We start from the raw sequence: 25,187 nt of genomic DNA on the forward strand, positions 1-25,187 counted from the left end.
CTTCTAGCATGGGCTGGGTTAGGTACCTCTCTCAAAGGTAACAATCTGTCGTCTGACGACTCTGATCCTGAATCTGGGTTAAATGTATCTGGCCCAAAATACCCATCCCCACTGTCAATTATAGCGGGGAACTGGCCAAAATGCCTTCATCAGTGTAAATGTTGCTTCCCTTTTCCTTTGTAATAAGGTTTAGCTCTAAAATACATTACTGCTTTTGCTTCTTTATGAGTCTTACTACGAGTTTTTGGTCCCTTTTTTCTATCGCTCGTGTCTGGATCAGATTCTCTAGAGTGACTGTTCGCAGCTTGTCCTCTTTCTCTAGGGGTGGAATCTTTAGTAGTGGAATCTGGCCCCTGTACTTCTGCTCCTTGTTGAGCGAGGGGGGGCTGATACTGTGGGGGTGCAATCGGTGGTGCAGTTGGTGGGGGGGGGGCAGGCATTATCGTCTTCTGACGATTCAATTATCTGCAATTTAGCTAATTCCTTTACAGGATAAAGCCCATTAAAGTGTGGATCCTTCAAGCATTTACCGTTTACTACATCTAAATTACTAGCAGTTTGTTGTAATTCCCTCAATCGCTCTTTTAATTTCTGCTGATTATCTTTTAAACTACTAATAACCAAATCCTTTTCTCTTTCTTTCACCTCAGTCATCCAATCATTAAATGCTGCCCAGCACAACCCTGGCATTCTTCTCCCTTTTTTCTTTTACTTTCCTTGGAGATTAAGCAAAATATGTTTATTAAAACTTCCATTTTCTGGAAAGGCGAGTTTACCATCACCCTCAGTGAGGGCGACCCACTGACTTATAAACATACAACTGCCCCGGGACACAAGAAAATACATATAACCAGCTGGTGTATCTCTTTCTGGCTGTTTTATGGTTCCCACACTCGCTCCCATTTTCACACAATAAGCTATACTGTGTTTTACAGATGTAGCTGTGACATTTTGTAAACATCGTTTTCCTCACTCTCGTATCTCCTTTCACTCTTATGTCACCAGTTTTTCGTTTTAACTCACTCTCATACTGCACAATCAATAGCAGGAAAAAAAATGCATGCCACTTACCTCAAAACAACTGAATGAGAGGAATTATTACATTTCTATAAAATTACAGTCCAAATTTTAAAGCAGGCAAGTATAGGAGATGAAAGAAACACTGCCAGAACAGAAAATTCTGTCATGGGCCCTTTTACTAGCAGTACTTCGTTCAATCCCCAACTACCGCAGCTGTTGTCAATTCAGATCCGAGTAAATGGCACCAATTGTTGCATTTAACATTTTTATCTTAAATGAAGACAAGACTCTTCTTCCTCTCTTTCAGTAGTATTTATTACACACATGTGGGAGCCTCATGGAAAGTACCAGGGAGACTCCCCGAACAAAGGAATGCATAAGCTTATATACTGGTGATACTGCTGACAGTACAAAAATATAAACTAGACCAATTAAATTAATACACAAGACAATTAACCAATCAATGGTTTACCCATAGGCTTAAAGCAGTTCACATTACTACATCTCTAGGCAGAGAAAGAAAATTGGATACACTTCCATATAAGACACATTTCCTGCTTTCAAGCAGGTTCCTGTTTTTCAGTGCTTTCCACTATTCACAGTTTACTGAGTTCACAGTCCAAAGTTCATCTCAATGCATACAGATTGTCACGTACTCAATTTCCTTAAACACATACTTCGGTCATTCATATTCTACACTCTTTACCAGTCCCAACACCCAGACACTTTTTAGATACAACTCTTCTCTCATATATGTCCTATAGGTTTACACCTGATAGTAATTGTTATAATGAACTTTTACTTTATTAATGTATAATTGTATAGTGTATTGTGTACAACGTATTACAGAGCTTTTCTCCCTGGGTCTCTGCTGAAAAAGGGCTATACAGCTCAGTTGGACTAACCCAGTCAACAAACAGAAACTAAAGGATTACCTTGATAATATGCATGAGTTTAGAAAGATTGTTGTTAAGGAACTGTTTCTTGATAACTCCAGAGGTGCCAAGCTTAGGAAGTTTATAACAAGGAAGATAACACAAGATCCTGTAGAGGTACTAGATACATTTAGAAAAATTTGCAAGTCTGTATAAAGCAGAGAAATAGGGAAATCAAGAAAAGGTACAAATGGAAATGCTTATGGAAGAATTATATATGCCAAGGTTAGAGGCAGATGGGGTTAAATTACTAACAGGATAGCAGGAGATGAGATAAAAATGGTGATGTGTAACCAATCCACAGGAAAGTCCTCAGGAATAGATGATATTCCTGTGGAAGTTTGGAAGTTAGGAGGGGAAAAGCTGATAAAGATCTGGAAGGTTTTGTTTAACAGTATTTTAAGAAGAAGAGAAACACCAACATCCTGGAAAAAGGTGGTGGTGGCTGTAATACCAAAAGAGGGTAAAGACCCATCACATCTAGCTTCATACAGGTCCATTTCAATCCAAAACCATGATTATAAAGTGCTTATGTCTAAAAGAATGGAAAAGGCTTTGCCAAAATTGATAGATCTGGATCAATGTGGCTTTGTGGAGGGCAGGCAAACATTTGACAACATTAACAGAACATGCTGATCCAAAAGGAAGCAGAATGTAAGAAAATGCCACTATTGTTGGTTGGTCTTGATGCAAAGAAAGCATTTGACAGTGTAAGCTGTGAGTTTATGTACAGGGCAATTGAAGAATCTGCATTCCCTGATAACATTATAAGGTTGATTAGGAGGATATATGAGGGATTGGAGGTGAAAATTTGTGGGTGGGTGGGGTTCCTCTCTGATAATTTCTGTTTGAGCAGAGGAACCTGGCAGGGGTGTCCTCTTCGCTGTTTATTTGCATTAGAACCATTGTCAAAGAAAATAAGGGACTTAGAACTTGAAGGATATAACTGATATGATAGTCAAGGAAAGCTGGCTCTCTTTGAAGATGACATTTTGCACTTGATAAAACCAGAAAATGACATTCAAGTGTTGTGGAACATTTTGAGACAGTTTTAGATATTTTTGGGATACAAAATTAATGAAGCTAAACAAAGGCAATAGCTGTAAATTATATACCACACATGAATTTGTTCAGCAATATCCATATTTATGGAGACATGATAAAATGAAGTACTTAGGAGTATGGATTATAAAGGATTCTGTTTTGACAGCTAAGGATATGTGGAGAGAGACTAAAAAGATAATACAAAAAACTGAGAAATTGGAAGGTGTTTTATGGATATGAATAGCAAGATACAGGCAGTTAAAATGTTTCAGACCCTTTAGTTTTATACACAGGTCAGGCATATTTTTTTATCAACTTGAGAAGTAGTTGTGGATAGCAATTAATAAAGAGGTAAAGGATTTCATCTGGGTGGGGAAGACGGCAAGAGTCAAGTGGGATATGCTGATTCTTCCAATAGAACAAGATGGTCTGTGATTACCCGATTTCAAGGGGTATTTCAGAGTTGAGGTTCCTATACATAGCACAAGCAGAAACCTATAATTCAAAGTGAAAAGGTATGATAATGAAACGGGTGGGGGGGGGCTCAAGAAATAAGGCAAGACTGGAATTTTGGATGTAGATCCTTAAGGATAATCATCACCACCACCACACAGATTATTATTATATTCATAAAGTAGCAGAAAGTATTCTAGGAACTAATCCAACATGGGAATGGAGAAAGGAGATTCCGCCGATAGGGATACAGACAACCGGCAAGAAAGGGCTGGAATGTATTGGAGAAAACTGGCAAAAAAACAAGGTATTGGGAGTAAATAACTAGAAAGAGAAAGGTAATCAAATGGGAAGAGGCCAAGAATTTATCTGGACTGCAGGCTAGAGATTGCCTTCCCTATCAAGGATTGATATCAAATTATAAGCAAAGAAAAAGAAATAGAATCTAGATCAGAAGCTGCTGTTAAAAAGGAATAATTAGTAGAGCATATAAAATATTGCATAATAACTATAACAATCAGAGGAGGTTAGAGAGGATTGGGAAGATAGACTGGATAAGCAATTCACAAAAACAATGGGGAGATATGTGTAGGTCTCTCAAATATACAACAAAATCTAGAAGATTTAGGATCTTTGCTTGGAAGTGTTTACAGAAGTATTTTTATAAGTCAAGTACATACCAAAGAATTTTTCCTCAGGTAGATAGCAAATGTTGGAGAGGTAACTGGGAACATATTTTAAGGGAGCATAATGAGTTAGCTGACATTCCCTGCAGAGTACTCTATCAGAAATACTGGGTGAGCAAATTGGAATGTCTAAGGAAATGATTTTTTTTTGTTAGCTATGATAGAGAATTGGAATTGGCTATACATAGTACGGCCTTGCTAAGTCTAATTATGATGGCTGCCAAAAAAAAAAAAACAATTACTAGAAAATGGAAATCAGTGTCTACTTCAACTGTACTAGAAGAGGTGACTACAGTAACTGAGATAAAATAACTGGAAATGGGATCTTTAGAAAATGGTAAGAGCAAATTACATAGAAAAAAATGAAAACTGTGGGAACAATACATGCAGATGAGGAATGAGGTTTAAAAAAAAGGCAGGATTTGAATGAGCTATATAATGTTTGACTGACAGTGACTGGATAGATTATAAGTGATGTATGTTTGCAACTAAAGTTATGTCAATATGGTTTGTTTTCATTTATATAGATGTATGATTGCCTATGTCACAAGTGATAATTAAGATGTTTCTTGTTTAATAAAAAATCAAAGGAAGAAACTCCTTGGAAAGACAAGACTGGTGCCCAGTAGTAGCCCCAGAAAGACTTATCTGACAAGGAACTAGGTTTGATTCCACAAGTTCAGAGCAAGCCCTAGCTTACACAGGCAATCTTGTGTAAATGACAGGACTTTTTTGGTTGCTTCCTTAGACCATGCATGAAAGGGTTAATCACCCAAGTATGTGCATATATGTATCTCCCTTGTCGTATAATGGGCTATTACTGATGCCAGACATTTAGTGAAAACCCTTGGATCAGTGGCTAAGCCAAAGGCAAGTAGACTATTTGGAAGTGGCCACTTACTGATAAGAGTCTTATGAGTTGCCTCTGTGCTGTGTGCCTAGGAATGTTAAGGTACTCACATTTTAGGTCAATAGTGACTAAAACTTTAGGAATTAACAAAACAGCTTTAGAAGGCTAGCATCTTTAACTACTTGGGAACAGATAAATATGTTAGTCTGAACACATCCATAATTGGTCTCCATGGTACATCTTTGCTTGGAATCAAAAAGAGTGTTGAGGAGAAGCCTTTCCTTTCCTGGTCCCAGGGACTGCTTCTATGTCCCCTGTTGCAACATTAGTTATAAAATGGGTAAACAAATTTTCTTACATTGTTGGAACCCTTGGAAATCTTTGCCTAAAGGTCTGCATCTGATACGACTGCAAGAGATACCACCTAGAATTCAACACTGATCTATCTGCAGTGACTGCCCTCCCTTCCATTCTATGTGGGGTATCAGTTCTGGGAGCTAGGCTGGAGATACAGGAGGGGGCAAGGTGGACTTGAGCAGCAGTAACGGTTGGTCTTTGGGGTGGCAGAAGCTCTGTTAACTGGCTACCCTTTCTCTTACTGACCTGCTCCCACAAGGTTGTTTACCCTTGTCATGTTTCCTATAAAGGCTCTGACTTGGTAGGAGAAACACCCACTATAATCTTGGGAGAGGGAAGATAGAATGTATTTTACTGTGCCTATTGCTTCCCCCTTTTCTTTGTTTTGAAAGACTTCCTAGCCCTGTCAGTTAAACAGGAATTCTCTATCTAATGGGGTATTTAGCAATGCAACCTTACTATTCCCAGTAGGAGGTTGTGTACACAACTGTGCATAACTTCTGATCACTGCCCCAATGGCAGCTGCTGTAGAAACTGCATTAGCAGCATCATGGGTACATTTAATGGCTGGCATGCTTTGGTAGTTGGATGGCAGTACTGACCAGTTTAAGAAATGCTCTATGTGGGTTTGTTAATTTAGGACTGTAAATGACATGGAAAGGTAAGCCTTCTTGGTATACCTCTGTTTTTGTTGTGTAAAGTTTTCCTGCCACATTGAGTTTTACTCCTCTGTTAGCCTCCAAAGAAAGGATGTCAAGGGTCTGCCACTTTTTTTTTTTAAACGGAAGAGTGTGAGGACCTTTGACTCTAAAAACTATCCAGTTTCTTGGGGGCTGGTCTAGGTCCTAGGAATTCGACTCAGACATTCCGTAATTCCTCTTGAAGTGAGGGCACTACTACAGGTTTATTGCGGAAGAGTCATAACCCAATGGGTTAAGGCTCGCTTCTGTGCACCTGAAGAGTCATTGGCTTGCAATTTAAAAGGAATGGATGTAACTTCTGATTGGTAGTTAACCAGCTTGTTAGTAGATACGTAATGTAATCTGTATTGTGATTTTATTGGCTCTTTGCACTGCTTTTAATGAATAATTATTTTGATTTGTGTTTTCAATTTTTTTAAAACAGCTTATAATGGCTGTTTATTAACTGTAGTGGATCTGATGAAGGAAATTTTTTTTCCAAAAATGCTAATCCTGTGTGTAGTTGAATTAAAGTTTTATGTTTTATGCCATGGTAGCCCAACTGGTGCGGTCTTGGATTTGGATTATACATTCTACAGAAGGACTTTTGGTTCTCCTGATGTTGTTTTGCTTATTACTAATTTAAAATGGTTGTCTTCATGAGGACCAAAGCATTACAAACTATGAAATTGTCTAATGGCATTCTGACTTTGAAGTTTTATTTTTGGTATTACAAGTCAGGAGCAAACTCTTGTGATCTATAGTCCAGGTCATCCTCATTTTCCTTTGCACCATCAGAATTCTGGCTTATCTTTCACCAAAACTACAGGGGAGTGCCCACTTGTTTTGGAGTTACTAAAGCAGATGGTCTGCTGTGCTCAAACTGACATCTTCTAAGTAAGCTGGAAAAACCCTAAGCTAAACAGAACCAGCCCTGAAAAGGGATAAATGAGATGGATATATGCCCTGCTTGGGGCTTTTGCCCCAGGGACTGTACCTTGGGCTGCCAAGTAAGGGCTTCCTTTGCCTATGATCGATGGTTCGTAGATGGTTACTATGCTAATGGCACAAGAGCTTTTCCACAGATATGAGATGGGGTAGTATCAAGGTAGTGGGTCGTTCAGTTTTGGATCCCCAAGTTATTTTACAGACTACCTCTGTGCATGAGGGGCATTGGCAGTACCTCGGGAGTGAATTTACAGTTACCCATCCATTTATCCAAATTTTTTTTGAAGAGAGTGAGGGACAGGCTTTGTTTAAAAAAGATGGTAAGTGTATTCCATAGACAAGGTAGACTTTGGGATATGAATTTCCTTCTCCAGCAAGTTCTGTTTAATACTCACAAATAAGATACAGGTTCATAGAACATATAACCCTTGTATAATTTTTCTTGTTAATATGGATCACAATGTCTTGTAGGTCAGGCATAAGTCAACCTCTCAAACGATATGAGATGAAGTAAAGGGCTAGGGCCTATAGATAGTTTGCATAAGATGTATATTTTTTTTTAGTTTGAAATCTCTGGGGCCACTCCAGTTGGTGTAAGTGGTCAGCGAATTTGGTGAACCGCAGGCCCCCAACACTGGTCTTCACTTTAGAGAAGTATATAACAAACAGGAAGAGCCCCAACACTGAGCTCTACTGGACACTGCTAGTAACAGGTTTCTTATCGGTGGTGGATTCACCTATCTGGACACATGTCCCATCAGTGAGCCAGCTGTCTTTCCATCTGACAATCTTTTATGCTTAACTCAGCAAGTTTATCAATGATCCCAGAGTTGGGGATTGTTTGGAAAGCTTTGGCCACATCCAGATAAGCAGTGTGTACAGTTTTACCCTCATCCATAAATCTGGTAGCTTTCTAAGTCCACCAGACTGAGTAAGCAAGACCTCCCATTGACAAAACCAAATTGGGTCTGGTCCAGTGTTAGGAGAGTTCCTATGTAGTTATTGATCAGGTCCATGATCATTCTTTCCATGGCCTTGCACATAAGACTGTTCAGGCTTATGGATCTGAAGTTTCCTAGGTCAGTTGATGGGCCCCCCTTATGCAGAGGGACAACTGTTGTAGTCCCCATTCCTCTGGGTTTAAAGAGGGTTTTTAGTGACCTTGATAGATTTTTTTTAAGCTATTTAAGCAGCTTCCTGGAATGCTCTCAGGATCAATGGAGGCTGTGTTTTTGGCTTTAGCAAGCACATTAAGGACCTGTTCCCTTGTAATGACTGGTAGGGGGATGGTTGCAGGTATTCTTTTGGGTGTGGTAGGAGGTGATTTGGGGGAAGTTTGAACTAAACTTTGTCAGCCAGTAAGTTTGGTATAGTTTCAAGTTGTTGCCGTTCATAATTAACTCGGCAGATTGCTGAGCGTTTCCCCTGAGATTATAAACATAATTTAAAAAAAGCCTTATGGCTATCTTTCAAATTGGAGGCTAGCTTTATCTAATAGTTTGCTTTGGCAGATTTGACCAGATCTTTAATTTGTTTAGAGAGGTGAGTTTCCTTTTGCACTGTTTGGTCTCTTCCTTCTTGGCTTGAGGATTTTTTTCCCTTTTGTTGAATAGCCTATTTATGCTGGTTCAAATAGTGACTGAGTTAGGGCTTGTAACACTAAGTTTAAATCCCACAGTGGAGTACAATCTTTAAAGGGTAGTTTCAGTGAAAAGGTTCCTTTTATAAATGCCTTACAGAGTTGCGATGAAGCTAAGGAAGAATGGTCAACTCTAGCAAGAAAATTAGAAATAGCCAATTGTACATTACTGTTTTTAATGAAGGGGCCAGTTAATCAGTTAGTCAAAATATCAAGAACCTTGGGTACTGGAGGTGAAAAGGGAGTAACGTCCTTCTGTTTTGCCCAAACAAAAAATCTTTTCCATTTACTTTTGTAAATCTTCCAAGTGGAAGCTTTGTGGCAAGACAAAAGGATGTGACAGACAGGGGAGGAAAACCCAGGTTTTCTAGCTATCAACAGAACTGGAGAAACCATGTAGTCAACTTTAGGCCTAAAATGTCCAGGTGAATCATGTCTGTCTGATGAGACATAAGGTATAGAATTGGATTCAGGATCCAAGGAGGATGAACTAGATGAGGCTAAAAGAAGGGGAACCGAAACTGAAGAGGCCAGTAAGGGGCAAGGAGGATAACTTTGCTCTTCAATCGAGATGCTTTCTGAAGAAACTTGAGGATTACAGGAGTTGGGGGGTAAGCATAAAGGAGAGCAGGGGGGGCAATCATGGAGAAGAATGCCTCTCAGTGACTACCCCGGTGGGGGGGTCAGGGCAAAGAACCTGCTGCACTTGTTGTTGAGGAGAGATGCAAAGAGGTCACAATCTAGTGACCCCATTGGAAGAATATCTTCTCCACTATTTTCTTGTTGAGAGACCACTCATAAGGCAATAAGATGGACCTGCTCAACTTGTCCAGTATCACATGGATTTCCCCAAAACGTGCACTGCTATCAGAAATCAATTGGCTGAAATCACCCGCTGCCACACTCGGAGCTTCTCAACATAAGGGGTAAGATCTGGTTCCTCCCAATTTATTGATGTACCAGATTACTGACATACTGTCTGCGAATTGCAATAGTCCCTTAAGGAAGAGAGAGTCTCGGAAGGCCATCAATGCTAGGAGAACTGCTCTCATTTCTAGGACATTGATATGCATATTGGCCTCTTCTGGTGACCAGGTGCCTTGGACCATCTTTCCAAGAACTGCACCCCCCCCCCCTAAATCGGGATGCTTCTGTGGTCACTATATCCTTGGGCTGAGAAAGTATGAAAATGGCAGCCTTGTAAAATCTGTTCTGAACAAATCCACTGAGATATCTTTTGCATGCCCGAGTTATTTTGATCTGGGTGGACAAAGGCTAGTACAGGATGGGTTACTGAGTTGCCAGGGTCGATTGAAGAATTCCTATATGGTATCTTGTCAAGGGAACTAGAATTATGCAGCAGACATGGATTCTGCCTGTAAAATTAGTCGGGGGGCTGACAGTGAAGAATTCTGAATTATCTTTTTGACGTGAAATTGAGTAGCTTGTACCTTTGGCTGGGGAAGAGAGGTTGTCATTGATACAATATTGAACAAAGCTCCTATGAATTCTAGCACCTCAGCTGGTTCTAGCTGAGATTGATTGTAATGCCTATGTGACTGCTCAATTGGAGTCCATAATCTCTTGCTTTGATTAGTAGACGTCTGGTCGGAGCAGTAATGAGGCAGTCATCTAGGTAAGGAAAAACTTGCAACATGTGTAGTCTAAAGTGAGCTGCTGCTGCTTGGCCATGCATTTGGTGAACACCCTGGGGGCTGTGGTGAGGCCAAAAGGCAGTGCTCTGAATTGGTAATGACTGGCTCCAAGTCAGAAGAATATGAATTTCCTGATTGTCTGTTAATTTTTATGTGATGGTACACATCCTGAAGATCTACTGACCGTACCCAGTTGTCCTTGTGTAGGGAAGGCAAAATGGACTGAACTGTGGCCAGCCAGAAAGTACAGATATGTAAAATCATATCATAATGGTAGATGTTTTTCTCTTCACTGCTGCAGTATTCATAACATTAGGATCCCCTCTTCCAAGGCCGTCCCAATGTTCAGCCAGTATAGCAAAGCCTTTAGCTTGCTTTAAGGTACACTGTACATCACATGTATGCTCCTTGCATAGTGCAGAGCATAAAAGTGACATCTGGATGTACCATCCTCAGAGCTGAAAGCCCCAGTAGGAACACCATTCCAAGGAAAAGAAAAAGGTAACCAGTACCTCCAGAAGGCAAATGGACCAGGGGGAGGAGGAAGTGAGTGAATACTGCAACAGTGAACAGAAGAACATCTACCATTATGGTAAGATTTTATTGAACTGTACTATATCCTTCAATTTCATTGTTGCAGTATTCATAACATTATGGAGAGTGCCAAAGCTCAGGAAGAAACTTGGGAGGAGGAAAGACCAGCAGAGCCTTCTAAGAAGCCAAGAAGGATGACCCTAGCAAAACCAGCTCTAGCTCTGGAGATTCCATCCAGCTTGTAGTGCTTGGTAAATGTATGCACAGCAGTCCAGATAGATGCCTCAAAAATAGAGTTAGTATCCAAACCCTTGAAAAAGTAACAGAAGAAGCCACACCCCCAGTAGAATGAGCCTTAACAGAATAAGGAGGGCTCTTACCATGAAAGGAATAGAAAAAAGAAATAGCTTTTGAAAAACAAGAAAATAGTGTGCTTGGATACAGCTAATCCCAAGGACCTGGGATGAAAGGAAACAAAGAGCTGATCAGATTTCCTAATAGTTTTGTCCAAATAAAATCGGAGTTGTCTATGCACATCCAACATGTGCAGCACCTCCTCACTGGCAGATAGCAGAGAAGGGAAAATAGACTGATTAAGGGACAACTCATTCATTACATTGGACACAAAAGAAGGATTAGTATGCAAGAACACTGTGTCCTTAGGAAACACCAAAAACGGGAGAACAAGCCATAAGGGCTTGAATCTCAGACAACTGTCTGGCAGAAGTAAGGGCTAACAAAAGAACAGTCTTCCACTAGCAATGTTGCAAGGAAGCTGAAGCTGCAGGCTCAAAAGGAGCCAGAGTCAATTTTCCAAAACAAAACTAAGATCCCAGGAGGAGGGAACAGGCTTCCTGGGAGGCCTAATATGAAGGACAACATTTTTTATGAATTGTTTAGCCTCAAATCTAGAAGCTAAAGGAGGAGATAAAGGCAGACAAGCAGAGATAGCTGTCAAAAGGGCCTTAACAGAAGAATAAGCCAATGCAGCATTGATCAATTCACACAGATAAGTGAACCAAAGGAATATCCACAGAAGGTGGGTCCAGCTTACAAGACTGACACCAAACAGAAAATTTGTTCCATTTGGATAAATATGATTTTCTACTATTGGGTTTTCAGGCCTCCTGCAGGACCCTAAGCACATTCTCAGAAAACAGGTGTCTACGTGGAATTAAAATCCTTTCACCCACAGTGTCAGTTGAAGAGTGGCTAGGTGGGGATGGATGAAAGATCCCTTGTCCTGTGTGAATAGGTCCACCCTGTGAGGTAACTTGTGATGATTCCCCTTGGATAAATGCAGAACAGGAAAGAACTAATGTTGTCTCAACCAAAAGGGAGTCACCAACAAGATTTTGGGAGCATCGTGTTGAATTTTGAACATGACTTTTGGCAAGAGGGGAAGGGGAAGGAAAGCCTAAACAGACATCCCCTTCCAAGAGAAAGATGGGGCATCCACCTTCCAAACCAGAAGACCTGGGACTCTAGCACAAAATAGAGGAAACTGTCTGTTCAGAGGGGAGGCCAATAGATCGATTTAAGGAGTATCCCACTGGTGGACAATCTCCAGAAATACATCCCTGTGAAGCACCCATTCATGGGATTAAGTTAAGGACCTGCTCAGTGTCTGCTACAATGTTTTGACCAGAGGGAATGTAAACTGAAGAGTCACTAGATACAAGACAGGAAGATCCCACACTAGGAATGCCAACTGGCAAAGATAAGATCTTGCCCCTATTTATAGAATACATCACTGCGGTGTTGTCTGTAAATATCTTAAGAGGTCCTGGGGAGAAGAGAGGCTGAAAAGCCTGAAGCACCAGCAAAAGAGCTCATCTCTGGCAATGATTTGCTCTTTCTGTTGAAGAGGTGACCACACCCCTGCAGCTTTAGGGAGCTAAATGCTATCTATCCCACATCTGAAGAGTCTGTGAACAGCTCCTGAAAGAGGAGGGGGGTGAAAAGGGAGCACTGGATTTAGAGACAACTTCTGGATCCACCAGAGAAGTTCCTTCTTGAGACAAGGTAGAAGAGGAACCGCAGATTCTAGGAAATGCCCACATTGAAGCCAAACTGACTTCAGAAACCACTGAAACTTTGTCATACGGAGTTTGACGACATGGAGCATAAGGATAGTGGACACCATAAATCCCACAGCTCTCATACTCCCTGGCTGAAATTGAGGCCAGAGGAAGATGTTTGTAAGAAGGAAACAAGTGTCACGGCCTTAAGAGGAGGCAGAGATGCCAGCATAAGCACCATCTGAATCTTGCACCCCAGAAAAACAAGGTCCTGAGAAGAGTCAAAAAAGACTTTGAAGTTTACTGTGAACCCCAGGCTTTGCAGATGGGAAATGGCAAAATGAAGATTTTGCAGCAGGATCTCTGGATAGGATGCCTGAAACAGGAGGTTGTCCAAGTATGGAAATACTTGAATCCCATGAATCCTGCAAAAAGTAATCACAGGAGTGAGTCATTTGGTGAATACCCTTGGAGCAGTAGAAAGGCCAAAGGACAAAGCAGAGATCTGAAAATGCTAGAAAGCAACACAGAAATATAAAAACTTTCTGAAAAGGGGATGGATCAGAATATGGAAATAAGCATCCCTGAGACAGCATATAAGCCTGAGGAGCAAAAGAGGGAACCAAGTCTGAAGGGACAACATTCAAAAACATCAAACGTTCCTGAATCACCTTTGGAAAGGAGAGTTGTTCCTTAGGGGGCTGAGTAACACCCATAAAAGGGGGAAAGGATTTCCAAACCCTGAAATACCCCTGGTGAATTATAGACAGACCCAGGAATCCTAAGTAATCTGTAGCCAAACAATAAGAGAGGGAGGCAAATAGAAAGAGGAAAGTGGATGGAAGAACAGGAAAGTCAGCACCTGGTTTATCTGGAAAAGGCGATTCCTGAAGCACTAAAGTCTGAGTAGCCATAGGAGGAGCCCACTTGCCACCCTTTTTACTCTTAGGAAGAAGGCGGAATTGCCTGTAAACAAAGGTTGGCTTATTGGAAGAGTTTCTCTGAAATTTTGGCACAGAAGAAAAACACGTTTAAGCTCCTATAAAGCCTTGCCCTCATCATGAAGGGATTTAAACATAGCAGCAGCAGCTTCACCAAACAAATGTTTGTCATCAAGATGGGCATCCATCAACTTAGCCTTAATATCAGGGAAAGGTTGAAGCCAAAGTCAAGAATACCTCTTCACCATTGACCTAAAAACAGCAGCCCTAGAGGAAGCATCTGCTGCATTATAATTACACTTGATGGAATGACAAACCACTTGGAAGGAAGTCCCTAACAGAGAAAGAGCAGAAGATCTACCCTCAGAGTCTGGAAGATCAGAAATAACCTGAAAAGACTAAGATAGGAGAGCTAACAAGTACCTGGATGTATGAGTCTGATAATTAACAGCCCTAAAAGCTAAGGTAGCAGAGGTGTAAACCTTCTTGCCTAGCCTTACCATGGTCTTGCTATCTCTATCAGAGAGCAGCAACTTAGAAGAAGGAAGTAATAGAGATGGCTTGTCAGAAGCTACAGACACCATTGAGGGGTCAGCAGAAGGACACTTGTACAAAAATTTACAGTCTTCAGGCACACTATAGAATCCATCAGGTTACATGGGAGTAGGGGCTGAGTCTCTGAAATATTAGAAACACCCGAAAATAGATCCAAGGCAGCCAAAACAGGAGGAACAACAGAATGTTTAGGAGAATCCATTTGCAGTAATTCATAGTATCTTATGTATTTCAGAGATCTAAGCACAAAGTACAGTTGTGTACCTACCATAAATGTAGATGTTCGAGTGTATTCACTGTTGCAGTCATTACACTTGGGTTATCCTGCTGGCAGGCTACCCGAAGTCGGTCTGAATTCCAAAGTCCTGGTCTGGAGTCGGTTGCTGTCGCCTCTTCCCTGACGTCAGTGCGCCAGAGGTATATAAGATGCAGCTGATGCCATTTTCTTCAGTTTTTCTTGCCCCAGATGTCAGGTGCCCCCAAAAGGGTAGGCTAAAAACATTGCTTATAAAAAGCATGCACTAAAATAAACAATACCTTCATCTACAAGCAAATACACCACATAGGTTGTATAGAATAGAGAAGTACAGATAAGTCCCAGCAAAGAAAGGGGTATGGTGGGTGGGCAACCTGGACTGCAACAGTGAATACACTCGAACATCTACATTTATGGTAGGTACACAACTGTACTATGTTCATCGTGTTTCACTGTTGCAGTCATTACACTTGGGTTGAATCCCAAAGCGGAGGTTGGGCGGCTGGGTCTAAATAGAATTAGGAGAGGATATGAGGCCCTGCAGAACTGCAGTGGCAAAGCTTGCTCTGGATTTAGAGTAAAGAGGTAAGTGGTAGTGCTTGGTGAAAGTGTGCACTGAACTCCAAGTTGCAGCTTCCAAAACTTCCTTGGTTGGTACTCCTCTGAGAAAGGCTGCTGCCCTGGTAGAATGTGGCCTAATATTCTTAGGCACTGACTTGTCATGCTGTGCATAGCAGAAATGAATACAGTGTCCTATCCATTTTGAAATAGTCTGCTTTGAGATAGCCTTTCCTTGTGATCCTGCAGCATATGCTACAAACAGTTGCTCAGTTTTTCTGAAAGCTTTTGTCTTGTCCAAGTAGAAGCGTAGCTGCCTGTGTATGTCCAAAGAGTGTAGAAGTCTCTCCCCTTTATTCTGGGGATTTGAATAAAATGTTGGCAAATGAATGGTTTAGTTAAGAGCCACACTGGATACTACCTTTGGCATAAATGTTGGGTTTGTCCTTAGAGAAACCCTGTCCTGATGAAAAATAATGAAAGGTTCCACTGCCATTAAAGCCTGTAACTCTGAGACTCTTCTTGCTGAAGTTATTGCTAGGAGCAGAGCAGTTTTCCATGAAAATAATTTTATATCAGCTGTATTGGCTGGGTCAAAAATAGGCAGTGCGAGCTTTTCTAAGACAAAGTTGAGGTCCCATGTAGGTATCGGTGCTCTCCTTGGGGGTCTTATGTTTTTTGCCCCTCTGAGGTACTGTCTTAGCAGTGGATGAGAGAAAATAGGAGGTTCCGTATTGTAATGAGCTGAAATGGCAGAGGCATGGATCTTAATTGATGAGAAGGATAGGCCTTTGTCCAGCATCTCAGTTAGGTATTGTAAAATCTGAGGAATATTCGGGACAAGTGGCCCAAGTCCTTGTGCTTGGTTCCAAGCACAGAATCTCTTCAATTTTTTTCTGCATAAGATTTACTGGTGCTGGGCCTCCTGGCTTCCAAAATGACATCCATAACAGCTTTAGACAGAGGTGTGTTCTGAGTGGCTATATTATCTGCCATGCAGCCAGATTTAAGGTTCTGAGTTGGCTGTGCAGGATCGGATTGTTTTGTTGAGTCAGAAGATGAGGAAATTGAGGTAAAGTCCAGGCTGGGCCTTGATACAAGCTCTTTAGGATTGGGTACCAGTGCTGGCGTGGCCAGTCTGGGGCAATCAGAATCATTTTTGGCTTCTCTTATCTGACTTTTAGGAGCACCTTGGGAAGGAGAGGCAATGGTGGAACGACAAACTGTTAGGGTTTTCCAGCTGAATGATAGAGCATCCACTTTCCATGCTTGTGAGTGATCAGTCCTTGTGCAGAATCTCTGTAGTTGGCAGTTGTGAGGGGAGGCAAAAAGAGCTATGTCTGGGCATCCCCATTTCCTTGTTATCATGCTGAAGACCTGTGGATTTAGTTTCCACTTGTGAGGGTCCATGAGGTTTCGGCTTAGGTCGTCTGCCAGCGTATTTTTCTTTCCTGGCAGGAATTGTGCCTGTAGATGTACTTGATAGGTCAGTGCTGTGTTCCACAAAGTCATGGCTTGCCTGCAGAGGGGGTAGGAATGTGTGCCCCCTTGCTTGTTTATGTACCACATAACTGTAGTATTGTCCGTCTTTAGTAATAGTTGTCCTGGCTGTAGTAGGTCCTTGAAGGCTGTCAGGGCATTCTCTACAGCTTGCATCTCTTTTTAATTGATGTGAAGATGCATTTGGTCCATGGGCCACATGCCCTGAATACATTTTCCTGCCATGTGTGCCCTCCAGGCATAATCCGACACGTCTGTTATTGTCTGCCTGGCTGTGGGTAAAGTGAAAGGCTGTCCCTTGTTGTAGTGACAGGCCAGTGCCCACCATCGAAACTCCTGTTGCAGGCAGGGAATAAGAGTTATTATTGTTTCCAGGCTGTGGCAATGTTGAGTTGAGTAAACCTTTTTCCCCCATCTATCCAGTGCTCTAGAATCCCTATCAGAGGGAACAGGGTTTTTTGCAGTGGAAGCCTTGACCCCTTTGGGACCCTGGGAAATTGTTTCTGGGTCAGCAGCAGGGTTTTTATACAGAAATTTATGAGTCTGGGACCCTGTAGTACCTTATCTGGCTTGACTGATGCAGGGGGGTAATGAATCAGGAGACAAACTGGATTCAGAAAAAACATCAACAATATCTAGTACAGGGGGAATAGCAAGGGGCCTGTGCTGAGGCAGTAAAATAAAGTCTTTGAGCCTTTTCTTGGATTCTGAATAATCCTGACTCTCCCAATGGAAATGCTCCCTCATGGTGTGCAGGGTTTCCCCAAAAGAGTAATCATCAGGAGGAGAGGCTGAAGGGATAGATTCTTCAGCATCAGAGTCCTCATAGGGAGGAAGAGAATATCCCTGTTCCGAAGAGGAATCAGAGGAAATAGAAACCTGGTCAGAGGAGTCATAATCAGGGTCTTGCCTAGGCCTTTTATCAGGAGGGGGATGGGAGCTCCTGATCAGAGTAATTAGGTCCTCGGACATTTTAAGCATCTGTTTCTTTGGCATGGATGACTGTCCAGAAGAATGCTGTACTTGTTTCTTTGTCTTTAATGGTGTTTTAGACTTTGCCTTGGCTGCTGAAGTAGACTTGATAGTAAGCTGTGAAGGTCTGAAAACACCCTCAGAAGCCGATGCCTGCTCACCGGCTCCGGACCCATCTGAGGGAATAGTCTCCGTAGGCCCAATACCTTGAGTTTCCAGAGGCCTGGTTGTCTCCACGTGGGAGTCAGAGGCAGCCTGTGGCTCTGAGGTAGCAGGTGTCAGGGGCTGCAAAAGTGCCTCACTGAGAACCGGCAAACCGGCGACTGGTCTAGAAGAGGCTTCGTCGGTTTTGGACCTTGGATGCCTGTCCTTTTCTTTGTCTTTGCATTTTTTATGAATTCCGGTCGTCGGTTGTTCGACGGCATTATGTAGTTAAACCTTCGGCCAAAGTAAATGTAAAGCAAAATCAAACAGACGCTTAATAGTGCGTTGGTTGAATCTAGCACAAAACCGACAACTAGCAACATCGTGGTCAGGGCCTAGGCAAGGAATACAGCAAGAGTGAAAATCCTTATGAGGTATTTGCTTCCCACAAGAAATGCAATTGTTAACTTTTACTGACATCGGTCTGGAGCAAGAAAAGTTTCCCCAACGGGGTACTTAGCTTTATTGAAGACTTTGGTTCTGAAATTCGGTTTTGAAAATCTCAGGAGTCGGCCGACCGGCACTTGCGAACTGCTTTTACTTCGGGCACCGCGCGGCAAGAAAGACTGGAGAAAATGGTGTCAGCTGCATCTTATATACCCCTGGTGCACTGACGTCAGGGAAGAGGCGGCAGCAATCGACGCCGGACCAGGACTTTGGAATTCAGGCCGACTGCGGGATAACCCAAGTGTAATGACTGCAACAGTGAAACATGATGAACATCCCCATTTTAAGACCTCCATTTTCTTGAAGATAGTGCCCCCAAAAGAAATTTCTTCAAAGAGAGTATCAGGACTGGTAGATCCCTCTTCCTCTGATCCATATAGTCCAGAGGAGAAGAAATCTGAGAAGACTAAGCAAGAGATTCCTCATCCAAATCTAGCTCCTCTGAGGAATCCTATTCCCTGGGTCTTTTTAGGGGAGTACAGAACCAAGGGGGGCCATGTTTAGTATTTTGCTTTTTCTTCAGTAGGACATTTACCTTATAAAATTTGGAAGGCTCTGACCCAGGACGGCATTTGATGATGGCAGTACAGAATTCTAATATTTTAGGAACACCCCAAGGCCCCTCGGATATAATTTGAGGAACACCCCAAGGCCCCTCAGATATAATCAGCCATGGTTTCCCCTGAGAGTTTGAAGTGGATGTCTGCAATGCCTTTTCAGACATGCTTAAAGTCAGACGTCTGCCATCCCCCAACCCGGTCACGGCAGTGAAATCCAACAACAAAGCTGAGCGACCCTCTGGGCATTCACTTGCCTCAGGAGAGATGTCCAGCAGAGGCTGAACAGAAAATTTCCAGCCTAGGCTTCTTAGCCTTCTTCACTGACAGCTGTCCCTCAGAGTAGGAAGTACCCTCCATCATGTCTTTTGCAAGCAGCTTAAAATGCTGATTTGCTAATAGTGCGCCAAAACAGATAGTTACTATAATGAGTTTTAGGTGGAAAAGCCTGACAAATAGAACAGGACATGAGGTCTTGAGAGGCACCTAAGTAAAAAAGACACTGGTCATGGTGGCCTTTATGGGGAATCTGCCTTCTGCACTGTCATTTACACTTTTGGATGACATGAAACTCAACAAGCAACAATAAAAAGGATAAATAAAAAAGAACCCCACCAGGGCACTTATTTACCGGGTAGAGTCCAACTGGGCCAGGAATCTGTTTTCAGCAGTGACCCGGGGAGAAAAGCTCCAAGTAATTAAGAGAAATACAGCAGTGTATAGTGTACAAATACAGGAATATTTGATTAAAGGTTAGAAGGAGACTAGTTCACAATATACCATCCAGTATACAAAGCTTGAAAATGAATAATTTGCTGGCTCATAGGAATATAAATTGGTATGCATACAGAGCTGATCTAGTTAGAGTAAGAGAGAACACGCAGGTGTAATTATCCTGGAACTGTGCAGGAGCATAGCCAGTGATTAGTAAGGTGTTCTTTTAGGAATGGTTTGAATTTGTGACCATCTGGATTTTTTAGGATGTGTTTGGGTAGTAAATTCCAGGTGTTGGCTATTTTATTAGAGTAAAGGGAGTCTATATAGTAGTTTTGGGATTTAGTTACCTTTAGAATTAGTCAGATGATCTCAGGGACCCAAGGTTTGCATTGGGTTAAATGAGAGCAGGACAGTTGTTGGGTTTATGGATGATACTGTGGGCAATGGTTAGTTGGTTGAGAGATAAGCTGGGTAGTTCATCCCAGTTGAATTGAAGGGTGGAACAGTAATGAGATTTATGGGTAGGATAACGGCAAACTTGGCTATTTTGTTATAGCAGGTCTCTAGGTTGTTCAATTCAGACTTGGGCAGGTTGGTAAAGATTTGGGAGCAATAAAGAAGGGTAGATAGTAGGTATGATCTGGCTGTGGATAGTCTGGCATTGTTAGTTAGGTATGGTTTGACCCTATTGAGCGAGTCAAGCTCAATGTGGACTTTTTTGTTAGTGATGACAGGTTTATCAAACTTTAGACAGCCATCTAGTGTTACACCTAGAAGCTTAGTTTGATTGACTGGTTCACATTTTTGTTCCACTAGAGGAGTAGATAGTGAGAGGGGGTAGGTTATTTTTATATTACCAAAGACCATTAGCTTAGTTTTGTTTGGGCTGAGAATGAGTTGATGGTCGGTGAGGTAGTTTTCTAGGTCTTGGAGAGATTTTTTGTTTTTTTTCTTGTAGTTCCTGATGTGAGGGGGTAGAGCAGACAAGAGAGGCATCATTGGCATATTGAATAATAGAGACTAGTTTACTGGTGGTACTGAGGTTACTGGTAAATATGATGAAGAGGAGAGGTCCAAGGGTGGATCCTTGGGGGACTCCAACAGAGATGAGTAGAAGGGGGAGAGTTTATTTTTCCCCATTTGGTAGACTGCTGTCGATTAGAAAGATAGCTGTGAAACCAAGTCAGGGATGTAGTACTGAGGTTATAAGTGGCTAGTATGTTGAGTAGTATTTGGTGGGATACTGTATCAAAACCTTTGGATATAGAGGAAAACTGATTAGATAAGTTGGCCTTCAATTTTGAGGAAGTTTACAGTATTAGTGAAACTTAAGTGCTGTATTAGTACTATGGTTAGGTCAGAAGCCATGTTGAGAATTTGATAACAGGTTCTTAAGGAAGTGGTCAAGGAGTTGTTGAATGCATTTTCTAAGATTTTGGTTAGAGGGGAAGAGAATGACAATGGGTCAGTAGTTTCAAAGGTCTGTAGGGGGCCACCTTTGTGTAGGGGGATGATGTGTGATATTTTCCAGAGGAGAGGTACATGTTCAGAGATGGAGTGGTTGATTTATATTAGGATAGAAGATTGAGGCAGCAGCTAGTTTTAGAAAATCATTTGGGGGGGTTGATCTGCTGCAAGAGTACAGGGCTTTAGTTTGGTTAGGAGCTTTTTTTATGTAACTTGTTTGAATGGACTTAATAGAGAAAGAGTTAGGGTTAGATGGAGTAGAGGTGGGTACTGCTGGGGATGAGTAAGAATTATTGCTTAGGAGGGAAGTTATTGAATTGTGTTGCTATACACTCTGAGGTATTATTTGGAGATGGTGCTGGGGTTAAGGGTTTAGGAGATAAATAATTTGCCAAAGTTTGGGGGGGTTGTTGTGGTGTTTTTGTTGGCATGTTTGGAAGTATGATGTTTTTGTCACTGTTGATTTGTTTCTTGGCTTGATTTCTTAGTTATGTGGTGATCATTGTTTTGGTGCTATGGTAAAGTGACCAGGCCCTCTTTGTTTAAGAAATAGTTTAGTGTCTTTTGCAAGCCAAAGGTATTTGTACTGGCTTGGTGAACCAGCAATGGAATGGATGTTCATACAGATGATCAAACAATGGCATTCAGACTGGCAGCAAAGAAGTTCTGAGGCTGGTACAGCTGGATGGCACCTTTATTCCCTACACTACAGAAGGAGCATGAGTGATGTACAGCGTACCTTAAAGCAACCAAAATGCTTTGGTATACTGGCCTGACATGAGGCCGCCCCGGCAGGGTATCTTAAATGTTATGAATATTGCAACAGTGAAATGGAAGGACATCTTTATATGCTGAACTGATTTGTTCAGTTTGCTGAGATCCAAAATTCATCTCCAGTCCACGGTTTTCTTTGGCACTAAAAATATCTTGAGTAAGTTCTGGATTCTTTCTGGTCTGGGGGCACCTTTTGGATGACTTTCTAGCAGCTTTTATTATTTCTAGAGGTACTGCTTTCCCTCTGACTGGGTGGAACATTGGAAATTCTGTTTACTGTTGAAAGGGGAGGTGGGTTAGGGAAAAGGGAATTACGTAAACTTTGGAAATAATCCTCTGCACGCATGTATCTTCTGTAATGACTATCCAGGCTCTCTGGTGCAGAGACAGATGACTCCTGAATGCCTTCAGATGTGGACAAACAGGCCTCCTTTAAAGGAGCACTGATACAGTTTGTCAGAGAAGGAATCGTTGGACCCCTGGTTGTACGGGCCTCCTCTGCTGCGCAGGTGGCATCTTCCATTAAGAGTTCCCCACTCTGCCCCTGGGGGAACTATCACCACATGGACCATATAAAGGATCCTGGGATTTTCTGAACCACATTTTCCGACCACCTCATTGATTCCTACAGAAGGTTCTTTGAGGAGTCGAAAAAAACATACAGCCACTGCAGACAGGATCTTGCCATCTTGTTCACACCTGGAGAGTGTCTAACTTTAGAGCCAAACAAGGAATTTCCATCAAAAGGTCATTGATAAAGGAGGACTTGAAGGGCTCCACAAAAAAACACAAGTGCACCCAGGTATGCCTCCTAATGGAAATGGTTGAACCTACTGCCCTTGAGGTACCTTCAGCTGCATGTGAATGAGCCTCAGATGAATTAGTAATGGACTGTAAGGTAGCAAGCTGCAATGCAACTGAAGTCGGTACCTCAGCAGTTATTACTCCTGAGAGGGATTTGGAGAGTTCTTTAATCAAATTCCACTGAAGTCTGGTGAAGTGCACCATAGTTCAGTGATCTAAGTGCGAATGCTGCTTAAGTGTAAACACACTTCCCAAATCTGTCCATCGCCCTAGCCTCTCTGTTAGGGGGCTGAACAGAATAACTCTGCTCAGCGAGTTTTGTGGCCGCTGCTATGTCCATGGCATCTACTGCTACTCCCTTGCTCCAAAACTTTTCCCTTTGGTGGTGCCAGGATCCTATCTGGTCTCTTCGGGATCAGCTCAAAAGAATCAGGATCCTTCCATGCCCGCCGAGAGATCTCAATGAACTAACTACTCAGCAGGTGGAGTCATCCAGGAAGTAGATGGGACAGACCCAATGCCTCCAAGAATACCAGTTCCACTTGAGAAGGGTTATCAATAGACCAACCACCCATATGCTTAAGGATCTCCAAAATGTCTCCAGAGGAGACGTTATCAGGTGGTGATCCTGGGGACCCTTACCCTTCATCAAAATCAATATCTTTTTTGACTGACTCCTGTTATAGTCATAAATAAATAACATTAAGAATTTACCTTATAAGCCTCTAGTCAGGAACAACACTTCAGGATATGCAAACAGAAATTTTATTCTTACAGTGCTGAGAGTTATTCTTCATAATTCTTGATGAAGCATTCTTACTTTACATACAAAAACTGTAATTTTATACATTTTCTTATCAAACTGCTCATGTGATTTCATGACATTATAATGACTGTGTCCTACAGGAAACTTTGCAAATGTCCTCATCCCTCGTGATTTTCCCCTTAGACTTCACGTGAACACCTTCCTATACATGATTCACCTGCTTCCAAAGGGTCTTGTTTCTGACCTTGGATGTTTCAAACCTACCCTAGCAACAATGCACTCCTAGCCTGGAGGAGTCAGGCTAACAAATTCCTTTTTGTAATAACTACATGCCCCACTTCATGCAACACATACTATTCTCTCTTATTACATACTAAAAGAATGCAGTTTAAAAGACAGCAATACTGTGGCTTATGAAGCTGTATTTTTCCCAGCCCTGCATACAAATTAGATTTGCTTTTTAACAATCATATTATAGCATCATTAATAAACTGAAATTAATATACATTTTAATAAGTTGGTCTTGTACCATAACAGTTTTCTCCCTCTGACACTATCAGTGTCATACCATACATATAATTATATTTTTATTTTTCTTAACTTGATAAAATACACCTCAACGTTACAGTAGTCATAATTTTTTGTCAAAATGGAACTATCATTGATTTGTGCATGCAGTGGCATTTCATGTGCAGGTGAGGTTAAACATCTTGTAATCACAGCCTTTAGAATAGAAAATGCTAAAATGATTACAAATATAACAAAAAGTGCAATGGCAATACCCTGGATTATGCTAGCTTCCAGGTTACCAAAAATACTGCTTAACCATCCAAAAAGTGTCCAATTTTGGATGTGCTGTCCAACTCTTTGGCCCTTTGTTCCTTGAAGTTTGTCAGTTTTTCCTGTTCACTATGATAGTCACTAATATATGAACAGCAACGGCTCCCTATGAGGGCACAAAATCCCCTTTTGCAGTATGCATTATATCAAGTGCCATTTGATTTTGTAACATCACAGTTCACATTTCAGTCATTTTTCGATTTGCCATTCTGATGTGATGTGAAGTTTTGTTGGCCACCTCCTGTAGAATTTGGGCAAGTATGGTGATTTCAAGCACTGCCTTTGCACCCCATACCCAGGATTAAAAATACTTGCTTAGTCCAGTGGATTGCTCACTTATTTATCAGTCTACCTGCTGGTGGGTGCTCAAAATGTTGAATAGCAGCAGTAATATAACCTACAAAGCAACATCCTGACCAGTCTGTAGGCAACCAGGGGTAGGCATGATTACCACAGATGTAGTAATGGTCACTTATGCCCATGCCATGCCCCCAGTCATAGCTTAAATGCAGAGAGTCTAACAAACTTTTATGCCTGGTGTCATTACATTTGCTTTTCCCTACTGTTACAGTCCCATTTCTGGCATAACATGTGTCTCCATGTTGTGTGGTTGCAAGTTGAAGAGACAACATTTGAAAAATTAGTTGCATTATGCCAGGTTAAGATGATGTCATTAAGGTCCTTTTTAAATGACACCTGTGATGAAAGGATGGGAACCCCTGCCTTGGAATGGTGAGGTATATGCGAACATATCCAGCATATTGCCGAAGGACCAGCAAGAAAATTTCTCTCTACCAGTTTATAGAAGGGAACAGCAGCAGAAACAAAGCAAAAGTACCTGTTGTCACTGGATTCATCATGGACTGCTACTGAAGGTGACCTTCTCACTGGGCAGATGATTTATCTGTCACACCTCAATCTCCCTCTGTTGGCTGCGATGATTCATCTGGGGGTCCCTACATGACAAGTCTTTTTGCAATGAGATGAATGGATCCACGTTGGTAGTT

The sequence above is a fragment of the Protopterus annectens genome, chromosome 1.part0 (genome assembly GCF_019279795.1).
Source record: "Protopterus annectens isolate FY-2018-M chromosome 1.part0, PAN1.0, whole genome shotgun sequence".
NCBI classification, from domain to species: Eukaryota; Metazoa; Chordata; order Ceratodontiformes; family Protopteridae; genus Protopterus; species Protopterus annectens.